At 41.5% G+C, this 21,808-nt stretch overlaps 1 long non-coding RNA gene across 1 annotated transcript in view; it reads right to left on the reverse strand.

The window, feature by feature from the left end:
• Nucleotides 1-304: 304 nt before the first annotated feature.
• LOC113620090 (uncharacterized) overlaps nt 305-21,808 on the reverse strand; it is a 33,642-nt gene continuing 12,138 nt past the window's right edge. The window contains exons 2-3 of the long non-coding RNA XR_003432662.1: nt 1,343-1,396; nt 305-462 (exon numbers count right to left, since the gene is read on the reverse strand). This is a non-coding gene — a long non-coding RNA (uncharacterized LOC113620090). The remainder of the gene's footprint in view (nt 463-1,342; nt 1,397-21,808) is intronic.

The following is a 21,808-nucleotide window of genomic DNA, read 5'->3' on the forward strand; positions in this document are numbered from 1 at the left end:
CTGAATATTCTGAAACAGCAAAAATCACTGAGCGTTCTGTCAGGAACCATAGTAATTTTGTCATGTTGATTAAAACCATTTTGACACCCTCCCTGGCCGTCCTAATGAGGAACTCTAACAGAACATACTTCCAGCCAATAGCACCATCTCTGAAATAAACACATAACCAGCCAAGGGAATTACACTGACTAGGGTAACGCTCATCTAGGTTACTATATACTGCTAAGACAATTTAAAAAGTTTTCCTGTAACTTGGTAATCACAACTGTTACTTCATTTTAGTGTTCAGAATTAATTTGCTAACGAAGTACCTTACATAGCATGGCTACAAAAAGCTTGATCCCACAAGCCTTCGTGTGTTCCGGGAAAAGTGTTACGAGATTTGAGTTCCAATCTTAGTTTTGCCACTTGCCTTACAATCCTGGTAAATTCTCTTCCAGCTCCAAGCCTCCATTTCTTCATCTGTAAAATGAGTCAATGATAAAATCCGACTTAGTTATCAGAGAGTTGAAAGTCAACACTCACGAATCCGTGATTTACTAAGCACTACGACTACACACAGGAGGATTCTGGGTACTCTGAAACAAACACAGATGATTAAGATGAACTCTCTCTTATTTATAGATACAGTTAGGTAACAAGGCAAAGCTGTGCTCAATGGGTACCCAATAAACGCGGCAAACAGACAATAAGCTCTCTGATTGCTTAGGAGATGGAGAAATCTTTGGGGGCTGCCTTGGTGTGGGAAAGGGGCAATTGTTTTTGTGTCTATTAGAGTAATTGTTCTTCAAGAATAATCACATTCCTTTTTAAAGTTTGATGAAACCAAAGGATCTGCCCAGAAAAAGACAGAACAAAAAAATTTTAAAAACATACGAAAATTTACATTTAATTTCAGGGATCCCTGTATCTCCTGGTACCTATCTATGGATTCTAAAAATGTCCTATAAACCCCTGTTTATACATTTAAATACTTTCACATTTTCCATGACTGTCTCCTTTTTCCCTAAGATTCTACACACAAGCTCTCTGAGATATCATCAAAACGGTATATTAATGGACAGAATTAATTAACCTTATTTAATAACAAAAACCTAACAGTTTTTTCTCTGTGGAACTATAACATTTGGGAGTTGGTTTACAAACTATTCAATACGAGGGGTGTAATATTAACTCGCCCTTTGTTACATACCAGGTGTGCGCATTTTGGGTTCTGCAAGCTAGGAATGGCTTCATCATCACATCTGTGTTTTCACGCCAGGGAGGCAGTGTGCCATTAATAGTAATAGCAGGGGAGCCAGCGTTAAGAGATTTGAGTTCCGATCTTAGTTTTGCCACTTACTTGCTTTATAATCCTGGTAAATTCTCTTGCACCTCCAAGCCTCCAATTTTTCATCTGTAAAATGAGTCAACGATAAAATTTGAATAAGTCGCTTCACATATTTAAAGGGACAGATGAGATTAACAAATATGTATTATCCAAATGTGAGCTTTTTTTTTTTTTCAGGGATGTTTCAAAAAAAGACCTTTGCCTTGTGTACATTTTGTAGGTTCACTTCCCAGAAGGGCATTTTCCGGAAGCTTGACATCACGGACTTTTTTTTTTTTTTGCGGTACGCGGGCCTCTCACTGTTGTGGCCTCTCCCGTTGCGGAGCACAGGCTCTGGACGCGCAGGCTCAGCGGCCATGGCTCACGGGCCTAGCCGTTCTGCGGCATGTGGGATCTTCCCGGACCGGGGCACGAACCCGTGTCCCCTGCATCGGCAGGGAAGCCCCGACATCACGGACTTTTTGTTTACAATGAAAATCACTGTGCACGATGTTCTGTGTTTAAAATAACACCACCCATATTGACAATGCCAAGTCAGTCACACTGATGCCAAATGAAAGTCATTCCCTAATCCGCTGAATTTTCCATTGATGTCAATTGTGTCTCCCTCCCAACAGCATTGCATTATATTAGAAAGGTGTGCCTGCTTTACTAACATATAGGCATTGTTTGAGTTGCCGTGCAGAAGAAAATGCTGAACAATGTTCTCATGAAACTTATATTTGGGGAAGTATTTTCACTCATGAGTTGAAAAGAGCTTGTAAAATATGATGGCTTCAGTCTTAAAACAAATAACATATTGTTATTTTTGCAGTTTGAGTTACTAAGCTCCTTGGTTGGCGCTGGCCTATCCTATCCCTAGAGCTGATGCAATAAAGTGAAACTCATTGAGAGTGGCTACTGCAATCAGATGATCAAATTGCAATATTGTTCTTGAAATAATTAACAGTGTAGAAGGACATATGTAGAATATCATGCCCAGAACAGAAGACTGTGCTTGTGCAAAAGGACAAATCTCCAGTGTTGAGGGCAGGCAGCAAATTTACAGAGTTGTGTTATGAACGAGTCCTTAAGATGTGTGTTTCTTTTATGACTCTTTAAACCTGTAAAGAAAAGAAAATGTGAAATAATTGTGGCGCTCCAAGGACAGGGATGCTTCGAGGACAAAGGACGACCCTGCCTGCAAAGTTTCAGTGTTACACCCCCTACCGGACTCTTAATCCCCCTCCCCACCATGTCGTGATGGTTACGAAATTCCTGAGCCCACCTGGGCGACGCCCACCTGGGCCATGGGACCTGTCCCAAATAAGGAAACGCATCTGGCCTGTCCCACTCCCACCTATAGAAGGAAGGTATATGTGCCTCGACCAGTCAGTAAATGAAATTTTCACCTCGGACCATTCCTTTGTTTTCTGGCTCTAAAAACTGATCAATAGCACATGTTCGGGCTCGACTCTCCCAGACTCCTAGGAAGTCAGCTCGCTGTTCTGGCAGCGACCCTTCCTTCTAATAAATTCTATCTTCTTTACATTCTGCCTTGTGTCTGGAAATTCTTTTCCAAACCGCGTTCAGACCACAATAATCACTTTCCTTCTTAAAAAACTTTCAATCACTTAAAAATGCTGCAATCTAACTCTGGTTTGGGGACTTCATAAAGCAGGCGTAAAGCCGGACGGGACTTATTTAGCCTAACGAGAAACCTTGGGCACCAAGATAAATTTTTCAGTGACAACAGTTGCACCACCCTTAGAGCCTCTTGGTGAAGAAAAGGCACCTTCCAGCCTATCTGCAGTTGTCATCAAATGGAGTCACTTTCCCTTTTATGTGGGGAGTTTCCTCAAGCCTGTGAAAAATTGAGCAAAGCTTTATCTGCAGAACTTTTGGAAATTATAATGTTTTTCTGCTGCCTCTGTCTAGGTCCTCAATGCCAACATATCTCCTGCCCACAGCTGTCAGATCCATATTCCCGAAACACACTTTTCAGCCATCATCTCTTTACCATAGGGACCAGTGAAGGTTTCAGAGCAAAGGCCAAGCTCTTGAGCCTAGCCATTCAAGGTCCTCTAAATGGCTTTTCTAGTGAATTCAACCAAACATTCAAGAAGAAAGAAAAATACCATTTCTACCTGATCTCTTCCAGAAAATTGAAGAGGAAGGTATATTTCCCAAGTCATTTCAAAAGATTCTAATACCAAAGCCAGGCAAACATTATAAAACATCAATAACCCTCATGAACATTGATGTAAAAATTCTTAGCAAAATATTAGCAAATCAAACCCAACAATATATTAAAAAGTTAATACATCATGACCACATGGGATTTATTCTAAGGACGCAGAGCTGGTTTACAATTTGAAAATAAATCAGTGTACTTACACTATTAATAGATTTTTTAAAAAACATGATTGTCTCAATAGATGCAGTACTAGCATTTGAGAAAATATAACATCTACTCCTGATAAATACTCTAGGCAAACTAGGAATAGAACTTCCTCAGCCTCACAAAAAGCATTGTCAAAATGCTTATTGCTAACATCCTAATAATAAAAGACTGAATGTTTTCCCCCTAAATGCTGTTTTTTTCCAAAGATGTTCGCAACTTGCTCGCTTTCGTTCTTCATTTTATACGTCTCGCCTCCTGGCCTCAGGGGTTTTTGGTTTCCTGAGGTCATGCCACTAAAGTTTGCTGCAGGGTCCTGGATAACTTGGTATCAGAGAGCTTGTACCCCACTTCCTAATTTGGCTAAACAGTCATGCAGAAGCATCTGTGAGCCATAGAGATGAAAAGATTAGAAGTAGAAAATAAATAGCCAGACTAATTGGAAAAACTATTTCCTTACAGCTGTATTTATCAGATGGGACAAAAATTTTTTGGAAATTTTCCATCTCTTTTTTTTGCGGTACGCGGGCCTCTCACTGTTGTGGCCTCTCCCATTGCGGAGCACAGGCTCCGGACGCGCAGGCTCAGCGGCCATGGCTCACGGGCCCAACCGCTCCGCGGCATGTGGGACCCTACCGGACCGGGGCACGAACCCGTGTCCCCCGCATCGGCGGGCGGACTCGCAACCACTGCGTCACCAGGGAAGCCCTCCATCTTATTTTTAAAGAGCTCTATCCTCTGGATTATTTTATGAACACATCCCTCGTCTTACTACTAAAATATTTATAGAGATAGAAAGTTTACAGTAAGGCAGTTTTTAGTTTTGTTTTAATAAAAACACAATCACATTTTACACACCTCTTATAGCCTTCACCTTTTTTCACTTAGCCATACAAGACGACAATTTTCCTATGTAATCTATCTTGTCTAAAGCATGATTTTAGAGGCTATATAGTATGTCATGATATGGCTGTGCCGCAATTTACTTAACCTTGTCCCTGTTGATGAGCATTTATTTTGTATCCAATTTTTCTAAATTTGCCATTTTAAAGAGTATTTCCATTACTTTCCACCTATACAATAAATAAGAAACCCCTTAGATTTTTCTCATAGCCCAGATGACTTACTCCCTAATCCTGATAGAAATCTGCAAGCTTATACTCTGGAATGAATAAACCAGAAAGACTTTGGATGAAAACAGGGTAATCAAGTTGGCAGTCAACACTGTCCATCTTAAGAGCCCCAACTGTGTTAGTTCCCAGAATGATTCAGGTAGATTTCTACTCCTGTACACACACACACACACACACACACACCCAAAATTTGAAGGTTTTAATTTGACTGAGAAAAAGTATCTTTAGTTGCCAATGGTTGAATTCCCTCTAAAAATGGCCAGGTCCTGGACCGAGTCACGGACGGGGAAAACCTCCAGCCAGCAAGCCCACCTACTGCTCACAGAGCTTTAATCAGCATTTGATCCCCTTACTCTTACATATGAATAAACAACCAAGGGTCACAAAAATTTTTGAAAAATCTCCCACAATGAAAAATGAACAAAATTAGACAAACAGGAAAAAAAGAACTTCAGAAGAAAGTGTCAATGGAGAAAACAGATGAAACTGTCCAAAAATATCTCTATAATTCATAACTTCAAGACAAAAGCTATTGCATGCATAAAATAAAGCCAGGATGCTGTAAAAAAGAACATTCAGAGAATAAGAAAAAGCTCTTGGAAGTTAAACACTGTAACCAAAATTAAAAGGTCCGTAGAAGGACTCAAAGATAAAGGTGAAAAAAATTTCCCCAAAGTAGAACAAAAGACAAAGGAGAAAATAGGAGACAAAATATATGAGAACTAGAGGATGAGTTTGGGAGATCCAACACTCAGAGAGTTTCAGAAAGAGTTTGGAGAAAATGAAATAAAGAATATTAGCAAAGAAATAATTTATGAGTATTGACTAAAAGAAAGACATGAGTTGCCAGGTTGAAAGGGCCCATTGAAGGTCCAGCACAGTACACACGTATACACACACACACACACACACATACACACACACACATACACACACACCGCATGATATAGCACCACAACACTTCTCAAAACTGAGGACAAAGTCAAGATCATAATTACTTCCAGAAAAAAAAGTAGGTCAAAAATAAAAGATCAGACATCACAATGTCACTGCACTTCTCAATAACAATGCCAAAACTAGAAGAAATGTAATAATGGCTTTAATATGCTGAAGAAAGATTAGTTTTATCTAGAATTCGCTACTCAAGATACCAGTCAAACATGGCGGTGAAGTTAACACATTTTCAGACATTTAAAGTCTTAAAAAGATTTACCAAACAAATAAAAAGTTAAGTGATTATTATTTCCAAGGAAATTAAAAGTAGTTGCACAAGAAGAATAATAAAAATACTATAAGTTGTACAAGAAAAATAATAAAAAATAGTACCATTGGGAATAAGATTTACATCATTCTAAAAATCTAAACTTTAAATGTTAATATAATCCAAAATTGTATAATGGAAAGATGTAGGGAGGGAGAAAGTGGAGGTAGAAAATTGGGAAAGATTTTTAAGTGAGTAAAATATTCATCTTTTATTCTAAGAAGTCAATTGAAAATATCTAACTTGAGGGAAAAAACAGGGTATAGCAATAAAGTCTTATCATTTAAAAAGTGGAGTGCAAGATTAGCAATAACAGCAGTAATAGTTAATAGCACCTGCTTCTGAGTGGCTGGGATCAGAGGTGAGGGAGGAGACTATTTTTCATCATAATCATTGTAGAACTTTTTGACTCTCAAAACTATACCTACATAATTTTTTAAATAAAAATAACTGTACGGGCTTCCCTGGTGGCGCAGTGGTTGAGAGTCCGCCTGCCGATGCAGGGGACGCGGGTTCGTGCCCCGGTCCGGGAAGATCCCACATGCTGCAGAGCGGCTGGGCCCGTGAGCCATGGCCGCTGAGCCTGCGCGTCCGGAGCCTGTGCTCCGCAACGGGAGAGGCCACAGCAGTGAGAGGCCCCCGTACCGCAAAAAAAAAAAAAAAAAAAAACTGTAAAAGAGAGAATGAAGCAAGGGCTCCAATGACCTCAACCCGTAGGATTGAGGAAGTCCTTTTACACTTTGGTGTAAGGAAGGTAAGATGATGTTCCAAGAAACAGGTTGGACTCTGAAGTCCCTGATGCAATGAGGAATGTGTAGGCTGAGTCGGCAATGCCAGAGGCACAACAAAAGGAACGGGAGCTCAAGTTTGAAATAGTTGCACAGAAAGTTTTCAAAACACACACCTGGATCAGGAATGGCTTTCTCTATGGGAACTCTTTGCTGAGCCCAGCCTGGGAGAACATCATCTGTTAGAGATCTAGGCCCTGGATCAGGGCACCACATGTTGTAAAATGGAAGAGATAGAAGAGGATGCTGGGAAGGGTGGTGAGCATGGAGAGATGCGGAGAGAGTGAGAGAGATATCAACGGACCATTTATTGCCTGTGCTAAAGAGTTTTACATGCATGATAACATTTATTCTCACATGATAATAATTCAGTATTTCTGTCATCTCCATTTTACCAGTGAGAAAACCGGAACTCTGAGAGGTTAACTAATTTGACCAAATCCACACCAGGGGTGTGGCTTAAATTTGAGCCAATTCTGTCTGATGCCAAAGTCCTCTGTACCACAGCAGAGAAAAAGAGTCAGAGAAAAAGATGGAGTTTGCTTTGCTTCCTGGGCATATGAAAATGTCAGGTTTTGCTGTTGTTTATTTTCTTAACTGTGGAAAAATATACATCACATAAAATTTGCCATTTTAGCCATCTCTAGTGTACAATGTAGTGGCATTAAGTAGATTCTCAATGTTGTACAGCCATCATCACTATCCATTTCTGGAACTTTTTCATCATCCCAAAGAGCAACTCCGCACTTATTAAACAATGACTCCCCATTTCCCCTTTCCCAGCCTCTGGTAGCCTCTATTTTTGCTTTCTGTCTCAATGAATTTGTCTACTCTACCTCATATAAGTAGAATCATGCAGTATGTTCTTTTGTTTACAGTTTATTTCACTTAGCATGATGTGTTCAAGTTTCATCTATGTTATGGCATGTATCAGAAATTCATTTTTTAAAGGCTGAATAATTTTCCATTATATGTACATAACATATTTGTTTATCCATTCATCTGTTGATGAACATTTGAGTTGCTTCTATCTTTTGGCTATTGTAAAAATGATACTCTGAACATTGGTGAACAAATATCTGTTCAAGTCCCTGCTTTCAATTCCTTAGGGTATTTACTGTTTGTTCTTTTTTTTTTTTTTTTTTTTTTTGCAGTACGCGGGCCTCTCACTGTTGTGGCCTCTCCCGTGCGGAGCACAGGCTCCGGACGCGCAGGCTCAGCGGCCACGGCTCATGGGCCCAGCCACTCTGCGGCACGTGGAATCTTCCCGGACCGGGGCATGAACCCGTGTCCCCTGCATCGGCAGGCAGACTCTCAACCACTGCGCCACCAGGGAAGCTCTGTTTGTTCATTTTTAAGCCTTTTCTTCTCCCTTCACCTTGTTCTCTGAAAGTTCCAAGTTTTCTCAAACCTCTCCTCACCCATTCTTCCACCCTCATTCCATGATTCACACCTCTCAACCCAAGAGGGAAGAAGAGAGGAAACTACACTTTTCCAATAGCACCTCATACTCTCTGGACTCGCTTAGTTAATGACCAACGCACTTGCATCTTTATTCATTCCTTCTGTTATTATTTACCAAATATTTTGCATGCTCATTCTGTGCCTGACACTCTTCTCAGCGCTTGGGATACTTCAATTCATGATCTCTGCCATCATTAAGCTTCCATTCCACCTATTGGTTTTTCTGACCCAAGATTATCAGAATATTTCCAAATCACAGGAATGGTTTTTATGGGACAGAAGACAAGCAGTGTTAGTCATTTGAGAATGCAGTTCTTAAATATGAGTAAATTGATGGACGATATGGCCCTGCTGAAAGCTTTGGATCTCTTCAGAAGGAATAGAGTGATTCCTTGACACTCCCCCCCCCGCCCCCCCCCCCCCCCCCCCCGCCATCCTCAGGAAAGCAGAAAAGTAGGCGGAGAAAGAAGGAAGATGCGGCAAGAGCCTTAGTTCTAGAATTAGCGTATCTCACTTTGATAAGTCCCATTTCCAGGAGCAAGCTACGATGGTGTTTGCATGCTTTCATCATGATGTTTGAAAGTTTAGGTCAAAAAAAAAGAAAGTTTAGGACCCCCAGTGGTTTTACCGGATCCCTTCATAGATGACAGGCAGTATTTTCTGCTGGACCCAGAGTCCACTGAGGATTCTAAAGGAAGTTTTCAGACTCTAACAAATTAGGAAAGATGACTTTTGCAACTGTGCTCCACAGAAAAGCACAGCCTCATACATTTCTTTTTAGAGTTCTAAAAAATTTCTGGCTTTACTATATATACTACGATGCGGAATCTGCAAGCTATTTTAGAAAGAGCCATGTCTTTCTTGGCTCTGAAGTAATTTGAAAAACATCAGTGCCATTGCAAACTGGAGCATTAGGTTTTCCCCAAAAGGCATGAATTTAGGGTTCAGTAACTGGCAACAACCCAAAAGCAAGTCTTGGATGAGTGCGGCCCCAGCTGGTCTGTGGGCAACACAGGGCGGGGGTTCCTTGATCTTTTCAGGGCACTAGCTGGAATTCAATGTACTTTAGTATTTCCAGATCAAAATCAATATGACATATGGACATTGAAAAATGATCTTGAAAGAATATGCTTCTCTAGTTTGGGCTAGAGGGGGCAGAGGAATAAAGAACTGGTTACGTTCAGTGACACATACCAACAGTAATCCCGCTACCGAAAGCAACTGTCAAATTCAGAGCAAATTCAGAGCATTATGGTCTAATACCCAAACAACATGACAGGAAATTAACCCCAGCAAAGCAAACAGAAACGGGTTTACCAAGATGACACTGTTTGAAGACCTGTAGTACTGGATTGGCCTTCTAGCCCAGAAAGCAGCTGGAATGGGTTTTCTTGGGGGTCCTTTTTGTTCCCTTCTGCCATCTATTGATAACTTTTCCCCACATGCGAATTCTCTCTAGCATGTTTTCTGGGCCAATGATGTTCTTTAGGATATGAAGATAGTGTAACATTCTCAGGCAGGTGAGTTTCAACAAATGACTTTAATTTAAAAGCCTGGGTTATCCTCAAGGGAATGTTTACTATGTAAATATTCAAATGGCAACCTCGGTTTGGAGGGCCTTAGGACATAAGAAGGAAAAGCACATGCTAAGATACTGAAGGAAGTGGAAAGCTCCTCAGTGGGGCACGGGAGTGGTATCCTGCAAAGGTGAGCTCAGTTACAAGGGATGCTCTTTTTGCCAATTACAACTCGCCCTCTGTGCCAACTCTGTGCATTTAACGAGGAGTGCATTTAGTTCCTGCACACCCTCTGCAGCCAGAGATTATTTTTTAGGTTCTTTATAATCTAATTATAGACCTAATTATAAAACTTACTGGGTTATAAATAACCTAATAAATAACAAGGGGCTTTGAGCCCTCGCAGCCCTTATGAAGAGGGTCCCGAACCCTCTTCCCTCTTGCAATCTTTACTCCTTCCTACTCTGTAATCGTGCTTGCATATTGCTTGACCCAGGGCATCATCCCCTATAGTCCTCACTCACTTTTGGATGGGCTTCCCACCTGCTATTGGTCTTTTATGGCAGCTAATCTCAGACTCCTCCTGCTTTAGAAGCCATAGGCTAACTACTTTGCCCAGGCCTGCCCCTGACCATGCAGCTAACATCTCGGTGGGTCCACCTGTACCTCTTCATCCCAAGGAGAGACTTAGGCTACACTTTCCCCCTTCTCTAATCCAGACTATACCATTCCGGGTGACGCCTGCAGGCGCTGAGATGAAGGTCACTATGTTAAGGTCCCATACCGAAGGAGATGGTGAGCTGTAATGAAGAACTCCTGGTCTTGGATTTAGAAAACTTGAGTTATATACACTATTGACACTATGTATAAAAGAGACAACCAATGAGAACCTACCGTATAGCTCAGAGAACTCTACTCAGTGCTCTGTGGTGACCTAAATAGGAAGGAAATCCAAAAAAGAGGGGATATATGTATACGCAGAGCTGATTCACTTTGCTGTACAGTAGAAACTACCACAGCACTGTAAAGCAACTGTACTCCAATAAAAATTATTTATAAAAAAGAAGAAGGAAAACTTGAGTTCCACCCTAGATCTACCTACCCCTTACAGGCTATGTGACCAAGTGACCTGGGTAAGCCCAAACTTCATACGTCAGCACACGAGGCCCTTTACGGTGGGATTCCTGACAAATTCTCTGGTTTCATCTCCTATCGCTACCTCCATCACTCCCTTTGATCCAGCCATACAATTCCAGTGGTAATTCCACATGCTCTGGGAAACCTTAGTGTCCTTACTACATTTCCATTCAAGCTGACCTACCCTTCCCCTCACTTCTCCTTTTACCTAATTCCTGCTTGTCCTTTGTAATACATCTCAGGGATCTTCAGTATTACAGTGAAGCCTTCGCTGTCACTGTACCGTCATCATCACCACCATCTCCAGCCTCCTCTGGGCTTCTTTTCTGGAATTCTTGGGGTCAGGCGGCACTGCGCCATATTTGGTTGTGAATTTCCTTACATGTGCCTGGCACAGAGTACTAAAGAAAAGTTTGTAAAATGAGTGAGTGCTAAGCTGCTTCCCATGCCTCCTCCCACTTAATACTTACAAGGTCTATATTAATATCCCATTTGGCAAATGAAAAACTGAGGCTTCTCTTCCATTGGCTAATGATCTGGTTGAAGTCATTCAATGACTGGGTAACACAGATGCTCTGTGAACTCAGGCCTGCTTCATTCTAAATCACCATCTCCTTCCATTACATCACGCTTCTTCTACCGCATAGAACTAACCTCAGTGATGGACTAGAAGCATTCATGCAACCCTAATGTAATGTGGACTTAGCCCCCTCTGAAGGCTTCTAGACCTTAACAGAATGGAATATGCCATTTATCACACCCCCAACTAGTGGCTTTACAGTTAACATAGAACTTCTGTCTGTGAAACACTGCAAGATCACTTCTGTACTATTGTTAGGCAAAATTTTCACCTCCTCAAACCTACGAGAAAAAGAGAAGGAGGGCAAACGGGTGGGAGAAAAAAAAAAAAGCACGGAGGGGAAGAGAAAGCAAAATAAATGAAATAAGAGTGGTTATAAGGTGAAGAAAGTTACGACAGCTTATGACTAAGAATGTTATGATCACATAACTGAATGGAAAGCCTTCTTTGCTGCAACTGGTAGGACTTGTCAATCAAGGTTTCAAAGACCTTTTCTTCTAGCACAATCATCCAGTTGCTCTGTTTCTCTGTAACAACCTCATTTGTGTGGTTGTGGGACTCTATGCTTAGAGCTCTCTGGTGCTTTCTATAAGCAAAGATATCTCTGGAATAAGAGCAGGGTTATGGGCACCTGTCACCAGAATCCTGGAAAAATAAAGTGTAAAAAAATTAAGTTTGCAGGGTCCTTGAGACCCGTGCTTAGTATAATCAACAGCCATTACTGTGGCCCAAGGTGTGTGTGTGTGTTTGGGCTCAAAAGAGAGAGATTCTGTGTGGAGGCAGAGATGAGACGTATCGAGCAATTAACAAATATTGACAGGTCTAATAATAGTTTATCCTCAGCTAATCCTATAATGTGCTCCCATAATACTATAGCTAATCACGTAGCGGCCCGAAACTCTAACAAGCTTACCTCAGCACCCAACTTCCTGCTATGGGTGGGACACCAAAGAAATAATGGACATTTCTCTATTTTCAACATACTGACACAGCTGTGGGTGCTTTGCCTGTATTTTATTGATTCAGTTATTAATGCTAGTATCATGAAATTTACCTATATTATGGAACACAGGGCTTTTGCCTACCACCTTAAAGAAAAATCAAAGTCAAAAAATCTATGTAACCAATTACAAATGTTAACCCATTTTAAAGTGGAAATATTGTGCTATATCTAGCCTCACAAATCATTTTTAAAGCTGCCCAGTTCTGTAATCTCTCTACGTGGTTTATAAAATTTGCGATAGGTATGCTTTTTCTGTTGTCATCAATACTAGACTCTTCCCTAGCTAACAGTTTTTGCTTTTTACAATTTTCCATAGCATGCGAAAGGATAATAAAAATGCATCTTTATTTTCTACCCATTAAGCTCCAACTTAAAAGCAATAAAGACTTTCATTTTCACCAAAGTCGTCTGTATAATAACTATAAAAGTGACATATTATTAGGATGATTTGGGCTGCACGTAACAAAAAATAACTTGACTGTCTAAATCATAAAGAATTTATTATTTCACTTCTTACAAAATCCAGCAGCAGGGCTCCTCCAGAGTTAGTTTCCTCAGGGCTTGAACACTGTCATCATGGACTCAAATTCTTTCCATATTTCTGCTCTATCACTCTAGGCTTCTCAACTTGTCCTCAGCTGGCTCCCTCATGATTGTAAGTTGGCTGCGATCATCCCAGGAGTCAAGGAGACAGGACAACAATGGGCAGTTTGCTTTACTCAAGGAGTCCCTTCTTATCAATGGGGAAAATTTCCTAGAGTCCTGCAGTAATTTTCCCCTAACTTATCATTACAGCCAGAATTATATCATGTGACCATGCTTAATCCAATCACAGGCAAAAGCAATGGAATCACTATGACTGGCAGGTGCCACCTGAGAGCACATCCCCTGAAACTTAGGGATATGGAGGAGGGTAGTCATTTAAACAATAGCAGAGTTCTATTCCAAAGAAGGAAGGGGGAATGACTGCTGGGTTCGACAACAAGAATCTCCAACAAATGCAAAAGCTACTTGATACATTCATTTTCCATTCATTTAACAAACATTTCCTGGGTGCCCACTAAATGTCACACACTGTTCTAAGTAGCAGAAGAATATCAGAATAAGAAAAAAAAACCAGACACATTTCCTGACTTCCTGGACCTACTGATCTATTGGGCATTTCTTGATTGTCCAGGTTGCATTGTCCTAAAGCTGGAAGGGACCGTGGAGAGCAAATATTCCAACCCTCCCATTTTAGAGGGGAAGAAACAGAAGCTGGGGATGACTTAAGTCCTTTGCTGGACCAAGAATAAACCCAATTTGGATTATCTGCTGTTTGCACTTTCTGAGGCAGCAATTATCATGGGTACAAAGGCTACATATATGTGTAAATAGGAGTTGTCATATGCTAATCCAAACTTTGAGTTATTATAAAACAAACCACTTTAGGGGGAACTACTTATGCTGTGAAATGATTCCCCAAAAGATTCATGTAGATGACGTCCATCTGCCATTAAAATAAAATGTAATTAATAAAATTAGTGCATAATCTTCTGGGGAAGTAATTTCTTTATAAATCATGAAATTCAAATTTCTTCCTCCCATATCCTATCGTAAACCCAATCACTCTCTCCTCTCCAGCTCTGTGTGGCACCAGTCAGCCCCTGAGAGTGGTAAGGGAGCCTCTAATTTGCACCCCTAAGGGGTCATTCAGAGTCTTGGTGTCCTGAGAGTCTTGGAGTCGGGCTCACTGCATACTCCTTCCCCCGGTCCTCTGCACACTGGTATTTAAGACATACCTGTACCTACGAATTTGGCCCTACCCTCTAGGATCCCTGATAACAAGTTGTCTCCTGAACCACCCAGGGCTTTGGTGTGGTCTGGACATGCCCTATAATGAACTGCAGTGAAAGTGGTCAAACCTCTGCTCAGAAACTTTACTTATATTTATGCTGAATTGTTAGTACTGATAACTCCTTTGTGAATTTATTCTACAGACAGAATCACAGAGATGCACCAATGCACAAGAATATCCACTGCAGCGTTATCTGTGGAAGGCAAAGATCAGAAACAATCTTTTTTTCTAACTTTTTAACAAATTATTAATTAATTAATTTTTGGCTGTGTTGGGTCTTCATTGCTGCACGTGGGCTTTCTCTAGTTGTGGCGAGCAAGGGCTAATCTCCGGTGTGCAGGCTTCTCATTGCAGTGGCTTCTCTTGCTGCGGAGCACGGGCTCTAGGCACGCGGGCTTCAGTAGTTGGGGCACGTGGGCTCAGTAGTTGTGGTATATGGGCTTAGTTGCTCCGCGGCATGTGGGATCTTCCCGGACCAGGGCTCGAACCCGTGGCCCCTGCATTGGCAGGCGGATTCTTAACCACTGCGCCACCAGGGAAGCCCCCAAGATCAGAAACAAACTTAATGCTCATCACATCACAGCACGTGCCTGAATATCACCTGACCAGTAAAATGGAAGTATCTCTACGAACGGATATGGGTTGACCACCAGGAAACCTTAACAGAAAAAGCTCAGGGCACAACATTATGTATAGCATGGAGCCTGTTCCTGGTATAAATAAATATACCAGGAAACAGAAGGAATGTGTAATTGAATATTCATGGAATGCCTCTAGAACAGGGGTCATCAAACTACGGCCTGAGGGCTAAATCCAGCCCACCATCTGTTTCTGTGTGCTATGAACAGTTTTCACATTTTTCAAAGGTTGAAAAAAAAATCAGTAGAAAACTAATATAATTTCATGAAAATGACATGAAATTCAAATTTCAATGTCCGTGAATAAAGCTTTATTGGAACGCATACACAACTTCTTGTATTCAACAGTAGAGCTGAACAGTTGTGACAGAAACTAAGAGTCTACAAAGAGTAAAATACAGTTGACCTTGAACAATTCAGGGTGGGGTGTGTTAATCCACATATAGCTTCTGGTTGGCCCTCCGTGTCCTGGGTTCTTCTGCATCCGCAGATTCAACTGACTGTGTCGTACTATAGTATTTACTATTGAAAAATACTCGCTTATTGAAAAATAAGTGGACCCACATAGTTCAAACCTGCATTGTTCAAGGATCGACTGTACTTACTATTTGACCCTTTACAACACTTGCCCTAGAAGAATAACTACAGTTTCCTCTTGGGAAAATATGGGAATACAAAGACAGGGCAGGAGAAATTTGTTTTATTGAATATATACTATTCTGTATTTCCAGTGCCCCCTACTCTTTCTTTTTTAAAAGAATATTCTAAAAGAATGGCTTAAATTTGTATACAAATTGCCTGAGATGAGGATCCTCAGATGATTCTAAACTACATCCAGGGTTAAGAACTCTTACCCTGAAAGAGCATCTCGAAAATTCACGTTGGTTCGTATTCAAAAGAAAATATGAGAAAAATAAAAGAAGCACAATTCATGATCATAAGTATCTGAAGTATCTGAAAGTATCTCAAGTATCTGAAAATAACCTTAATGAGAAAAATGTGTGACCATATACACAGAAAATAATGAAACAAAATAAAGAAGGTTTGAATGAATATAGAGCCCAATCTTCCATGACGAAATATTTAAAAGATGCCGATTCATTCCCCCAAACAAAAACTCATAGAATTTTTAAAACTTGATTGATTCTAAAATTATAGGAAAGAATAATTGAGCTGAAATATCAAAAATAATTGTGAAACACACAGAGGCAGAGAATTCTGGAAAGACAGTACCTTGATGCATTCTGTGTTTCCTACATATACAACTTCATACAACCTTTATCTCACTTCTTTGAGCCTTGCAGCAATTCAGGGAGTGGATAGGCGAACTGACATGTGTGGGCTGCTTTAAGCCTCTGGGCCAGGTGACAGCCAGTTTTGGGGGGTGAGGGGGCAGCAAAAGATCATCTCAGGGCAAGGTTCTGAAGCAGTCAGCTTTCAGGGAGAACTTGATCCACAGGGATCCCTGGGCCCCTGCAGGGAAACCTGACATCCATCGGTCAACCTGAGCATTCCCAGACACTGGCCAGTCTCCAAAGACTAAAGAGGCTGAGGAGCACTGTGGAAAGCCTCCCCTCCCCGATCCAATGCCTTGATAGGGAGCTGATGGCTTCCTACCGCTGCTCTGCCAGCTTTCAGGGTCAGAGCACCACGCCTTCCATTGCTCTCATCCTCCCACCCCACCCTCTAGCCCAGCTTAGGCATCCCAGCCCTGAACCCCCAGTGAGCAGCAAAGAAAAAGAATAAACAGATGGTAAGGGAGCTGGACAGTCAGAGAGAGGAAAAAGAAACAAGGATTAGGGCAGGGCCCTGATGAAATAAAGCTTATTGAAGCAGATGGAGGGCAACCTTAAAAACATAAAATAAAATAAGCGCACTAAATAATACGATAATACGAGCGCTGAAGAGATTCAAGTTCAGCACGTGAAAGGAGACTTCATTTTTAAAGAAGCAGTACATGAATTTAAGAAGAAGATGATCACTCTTGATACTCAAATTCAGTCGCCTGGGTGGTCAAAAGGGTGAAGTAAGCAAAACCACAAGGTAAAAACACAAAGATCTGGTAATCATGAGGGAAAAGAGAAGAGGCTTAGACGACAGACCTAGGAAACTAACCTGAGGATAGTAGGAGTCCTAGAAGGAGAAGAAAGGGAAGAGAAGGAGAAGAAATAAAAGTAAAACAAACTTCTCTGAAAAAAAAAAAATGAGTTTCAGAAACAGCCTAATGGATTTCAGGCAAAATTATTGAAAAAAGAGAGGCATCTATCTATGTTCTGACAAAATTCCCAAACTCCAAGGGTAAGGAGAAAATCTTTAACACTACCAGGTAGAAAGAAGAGTTCTCTAAAAAGTAAAAGAGAACCTGCATGCTTGAAAATTTTTCATCCTAGTGCTATTTAAAGCAGAAAAAAAAAGAAAAGAGTTACACATTTCCATCAGTAGAAGTATAACTAAGAAAATGATAAGTCTATGTGAAATTTTATACAGCCATTAAAAACAATCATTAAAGCAGGTGAAGAGGGTCAAAAGGTACAAACCTCCAGTTATAAAATAAATAAGTCTTAGAGATGTCATGTACAGCATGATGTCTATATAGTTCACAATACTCTATTGTATATTTGGAAGTTGCTGAGAGAGTAGATCTGAAAAATTCTCATCACAAGAAAACAAATTTATAACTGTGTGTGGTGATGGTTGTTAACTAGACTTATTGCAGTGATCATGTTACAATGTTTACATATTTTGAATCGTTGTGTTGTACACCTGAAACTAATATAATGTTATGTCAATTATGAAAATTTTTTTATAAAAGTAAAACCTAGAAAAAATCTATAGTTACATGGAAAAGCACAGATGTAAGGTAAAATGGTACATTATAAAGTAGACCAGAAAATTATGAAATTCTGTGTGTGGGGTGATTAAAACTTTTAAAATCTACATGAAAAAGATAGAAGGAATAAAAGAGATGACAGTGGTTAGGGTAGAGTAATTAATAGGATTGTATTTATTTTCCTTCTCTGTTTTATAAACTTTCTATAATGTAATATTCTATCAAGATTTTTGAGTTAAGTAATAATTAAAGTTCAGCTTTTTTAAGAAGGGAGTTATATTTTTAACAAGTAACATGAAAAATCATAGTTTTAATCTGTAGATGCCAAAGTAAAGTTCACCTGCAGCACTGGCCTTGCAGCTGGACCCGATGATGTGGGAGAGGCTCCAAGATCAATGTGCTAATATTAATTTTGCAGATTGACACTGCCTGGAGTAGGGCTTTGCCTTAAAACTTTAGGGGGATTAAAATTCTTTTCTTGGGACTTCCCTGGTGGCGCAGTGGTTAAGAATCTGCCTGCCAATGCAGGGGACACGGGTTCGAGCCCTGGTCCGGGAAGATCCCATGTGCTGTGGAGCAACTAAGCCCCTAGCCACAACTACTGAGCCTGCGCTCTACAGCCCGCGAGCCACAACTACTGAGTCCGTGTGCCACAACTACTGAAGCCCACGCGCCTAGAGCCCACGCTCCGCAACAAGAGAAGCCACCGCAATGAGAAGCCCGCGCACCGCAACAAAGAATAGCCCCCGCTCGCCACACCTAGAGAAAGCCTGCGCGCAGCAACGAAGACCCAACGCAGCCAAATAAATAAATTTATTTAAAAAAAAATTCTTTTCTTGCCATATGGAATAAAAGAGGCCTCAATTCCCTTAATTGCCTGTGAGTTTGAGCACATTCAAGCCAAAGTTTGAGGGGACACTCTTGTCCCTCTTTGAAGGTCTCCCCCGCATCTAGTGGGGTGCCCTCCTGGGGAGGCTCCTGAATCCCTACATGGTGAGAAAGACACAAGCAGCCCCTGATGGCAGGGAGCAGGGCTCACAGCAGCAAATAGAGATGGTGTCGCTAGAAGGCAATGCCAGCCAAAGTCATTCTATTACTGTGATAAACCGAGACAAAAAGAAATCTGCTCCACAATCACGTCTGAGCTCAGGCAGAAACAAGTTGTAAATGCCACCAAAATAACCAACTACCCTCCCTTGCAGCTTGTAAGCGAGCCTGCCGCTTCCTCCCAATCACAATGCTACCCATGCTTCAGACCTCCTCACATTCTAGAGAAGAGCTAAGATCCCCAACCACAGAACTGCCCCAAATTCCTGATAGCACTCAATCCAGAGCCAATCCCTTCTTCCTTGAACTCCCCCCCCCCCAAATCGCCTCACACTAGCTCCAATCCTGTAATATTATAAACCTTCTGGTATCTTCTTCCCAAGACTCCCCACCGTTCCTGCAGGTGTGCAGTTTCCCTCAATGCAACGAGCCAAAAAACCCTACTCAGTTCACCTGCAGGTGTGTTCCTGGGCATATCTGGCTTTAGGGCACTGACCAATGGAATTGCATCTTAATTCCTGGTTTGAGGCAACTTTAGGGCAAGCGATCAAAATCTAGTTGGCAACCCAGCCTAGGTTCCGGCCATTGTATGAAAACTGAATTCATGGCTCCCTGTTATTTGGTGTTTATCGAAACTCATTTGAGAGAAACAGTAGGATGGAATGCCTGAAGCATAAGTTATCCCCTTCTTTCTCTAAGACCTCTGAAATCTATGCCTAAATTCAAGGAGACCAGCAAAGAACACTGACCTGAATCCCACCGTTTGGCATCCTTAGAACTGCCTTTACTGAGTTCAACTTTGGTGTAACCCTGTGAGGGCTTTCCTAAAACCTCATCCGTTGGCCACTGTCAAGGTGTCAAGATGCCATGCATCACACAATGCGCCTATTACCAGGAACAGTTTTACTTCTGAGCAATCAGTTTATTCCCATTTATTTCCATACCGCGTGGACTGTATAGCTGTGAAGTTTCCATTTTTTCAAGTGGGTTTCTTGGAAAGGAAGCCAAATCTCTAGCAAGGCTAGTCTGCGTTCTGCCATTGGTGTCATTCCCGGCTCCCTTTTATATCTCTGCCATTGTTCTTTCTTTTCCCCACACCAAATCTATGTTATCTTGCTGTACTTTACGTACCTGTATAAACTACCTGAAATACTTTTTTAAAAAACAATTGGGTAGGCTGTAAAGAAAGAGAGAGAGAGAAATCAAGTGTGAAATAGCATGGCACAAATTATAAAGCAGGGAAGGAACTGAGAAGCAGCTGAGCCCCCGAGAGGGGCAGTCAGCGACGGGGCCTGGCAGGCTAGACAGGAGGAGGACCCAGGAACATGTTCCAAACTGGAGGAGAGACCTATTTCCTGTAAAAGCAGAATCCAGGAGAGTGTACGTGGGGCAGGACAAACAAGAGAGTAAGGAGACTTGTCTGACTGTCGTGGGAAGTTCATGCTGGGGAGATAAGCCTTGGGATACAGAACAGGAGGGGAAGGTGGAAGGGGACTTGGAAACAGAAGCAGGTGTTCAGGCTCCACGTAGGTCACATCTGTGCTTCCTTTTTGTGTGTCTAACAAACACGATTGTCCTGGCCCACACACTCGGGATCAGGAATAGAGGTGGCAGAAGGGGACTGTATCCGTTTCCTAGGGCTATCATAGCAAAGTACTGCAGACCAAATGTCTTAAGCAACAGAAATTTGTTTTCTCACGGTTCTGGAGGTTAAAAGTCTGAGAGCAAAGTGTGGGCAGGGTTGGTTTCTTCTGAGGCCTCTCTCCTCGGCTTTTCCACGGTTTTTTCCTCCCTGTAGCTTCACATGATCTTTCCTCTGTGCATGTCTGTGTCCTAATCTTCTCTTTTTCTAAGCACCAGTCATATTGAATTAGGGTCCACCCTAATAACCTCATTTTACCTTAACTCTCTTTTAAAAACCCTGTCTCCAAATACAGCCACATTCTGAGCTCCTGGGGTTTAAGACCTACACATATGAATTTGGGGGGGGACCCAATTCAGCCCTTAACAGTATGTAACTTCGGTAGCCTCTGGAGAAGGCACAAAGCATACGGCAGCTAAAATACAATGAGGGTCAACATGTAAAATGCAATTTGTCTCACCCCTGATGGAAGGAACCTGGGAAGAATGATCATTCTGATCACCTTGGCCCCCTGAAAATCAAGTACGGCTCATCTCTTCCAAATACCACTATCCAACAATATCAAGAGGAAAAAGTGAACTTTGGGCTTAAAGGAAATGAAAAAACAATTTTGCTGACAATGACTGTAGTGAAAACTGTGGACTATTTATGACCATCCTTAAATACAGTGAGTGATAAAGGACACTCAGCGGTTCACGACAGCTGTGTCGAGACTCTCATCACTAAGACTCATCACTAAGGAGGTGGTGAGAACACAACCAGTGCGACCTGGACTCATTGTTTTCTGGTCCCACCCAGACTCTCCTCCATAGACACCGCACTGTCTGGCTGAGGTGGCCAGTTCTTTCTTCTCTGTTCTAATTGCGCATCAGAGGAGTTCAAAGATTTTGCTAACATACCATCTCAGGGTCTTGAATTGAGAATGCATTGAGTTCTGTAAAAGTAAGGCTTTTCTTATTCTTAGTATCCTCTACAAAAAAAAATGCTGGCTGCTTTTCTCTTGATCTCAGTCAATCCTAGGCTGGCCTGCGTGATGCAGGCCCTCTGTGCTTCTCTACTCTGAGCGTTTGGTTGGTTTTAGCAGCTGCGTGTGCTTTGCAGAAAGAGCATTCTCTCTGTGGAAACATCACTCCTGGAAAAATCACCAAACCCCTGGTTGCTATGTGAATGGAAAGAAAATGTCACATCCTTTTTAAGAGAATGAATTACTTTTTTTTTTTT

This window comes from Aethalodelphis obliquidens, unplaced genomic scaffold (assembly GCF_003676395.1).
Source record: "Aethalodelphis obliquidens isolate GAN/ISIS:26980383/991018 unplaced genomic scaffold, ASM367639v1 scaffold7, whole genome shotgun sequence".
Lineage (NCBI taxonomy): Eukaryota > Metazoa > Chordata > Mammalia > Artiodactyla > Delphinidae > Aethalodelphis > Aethalodelphis obliquidens.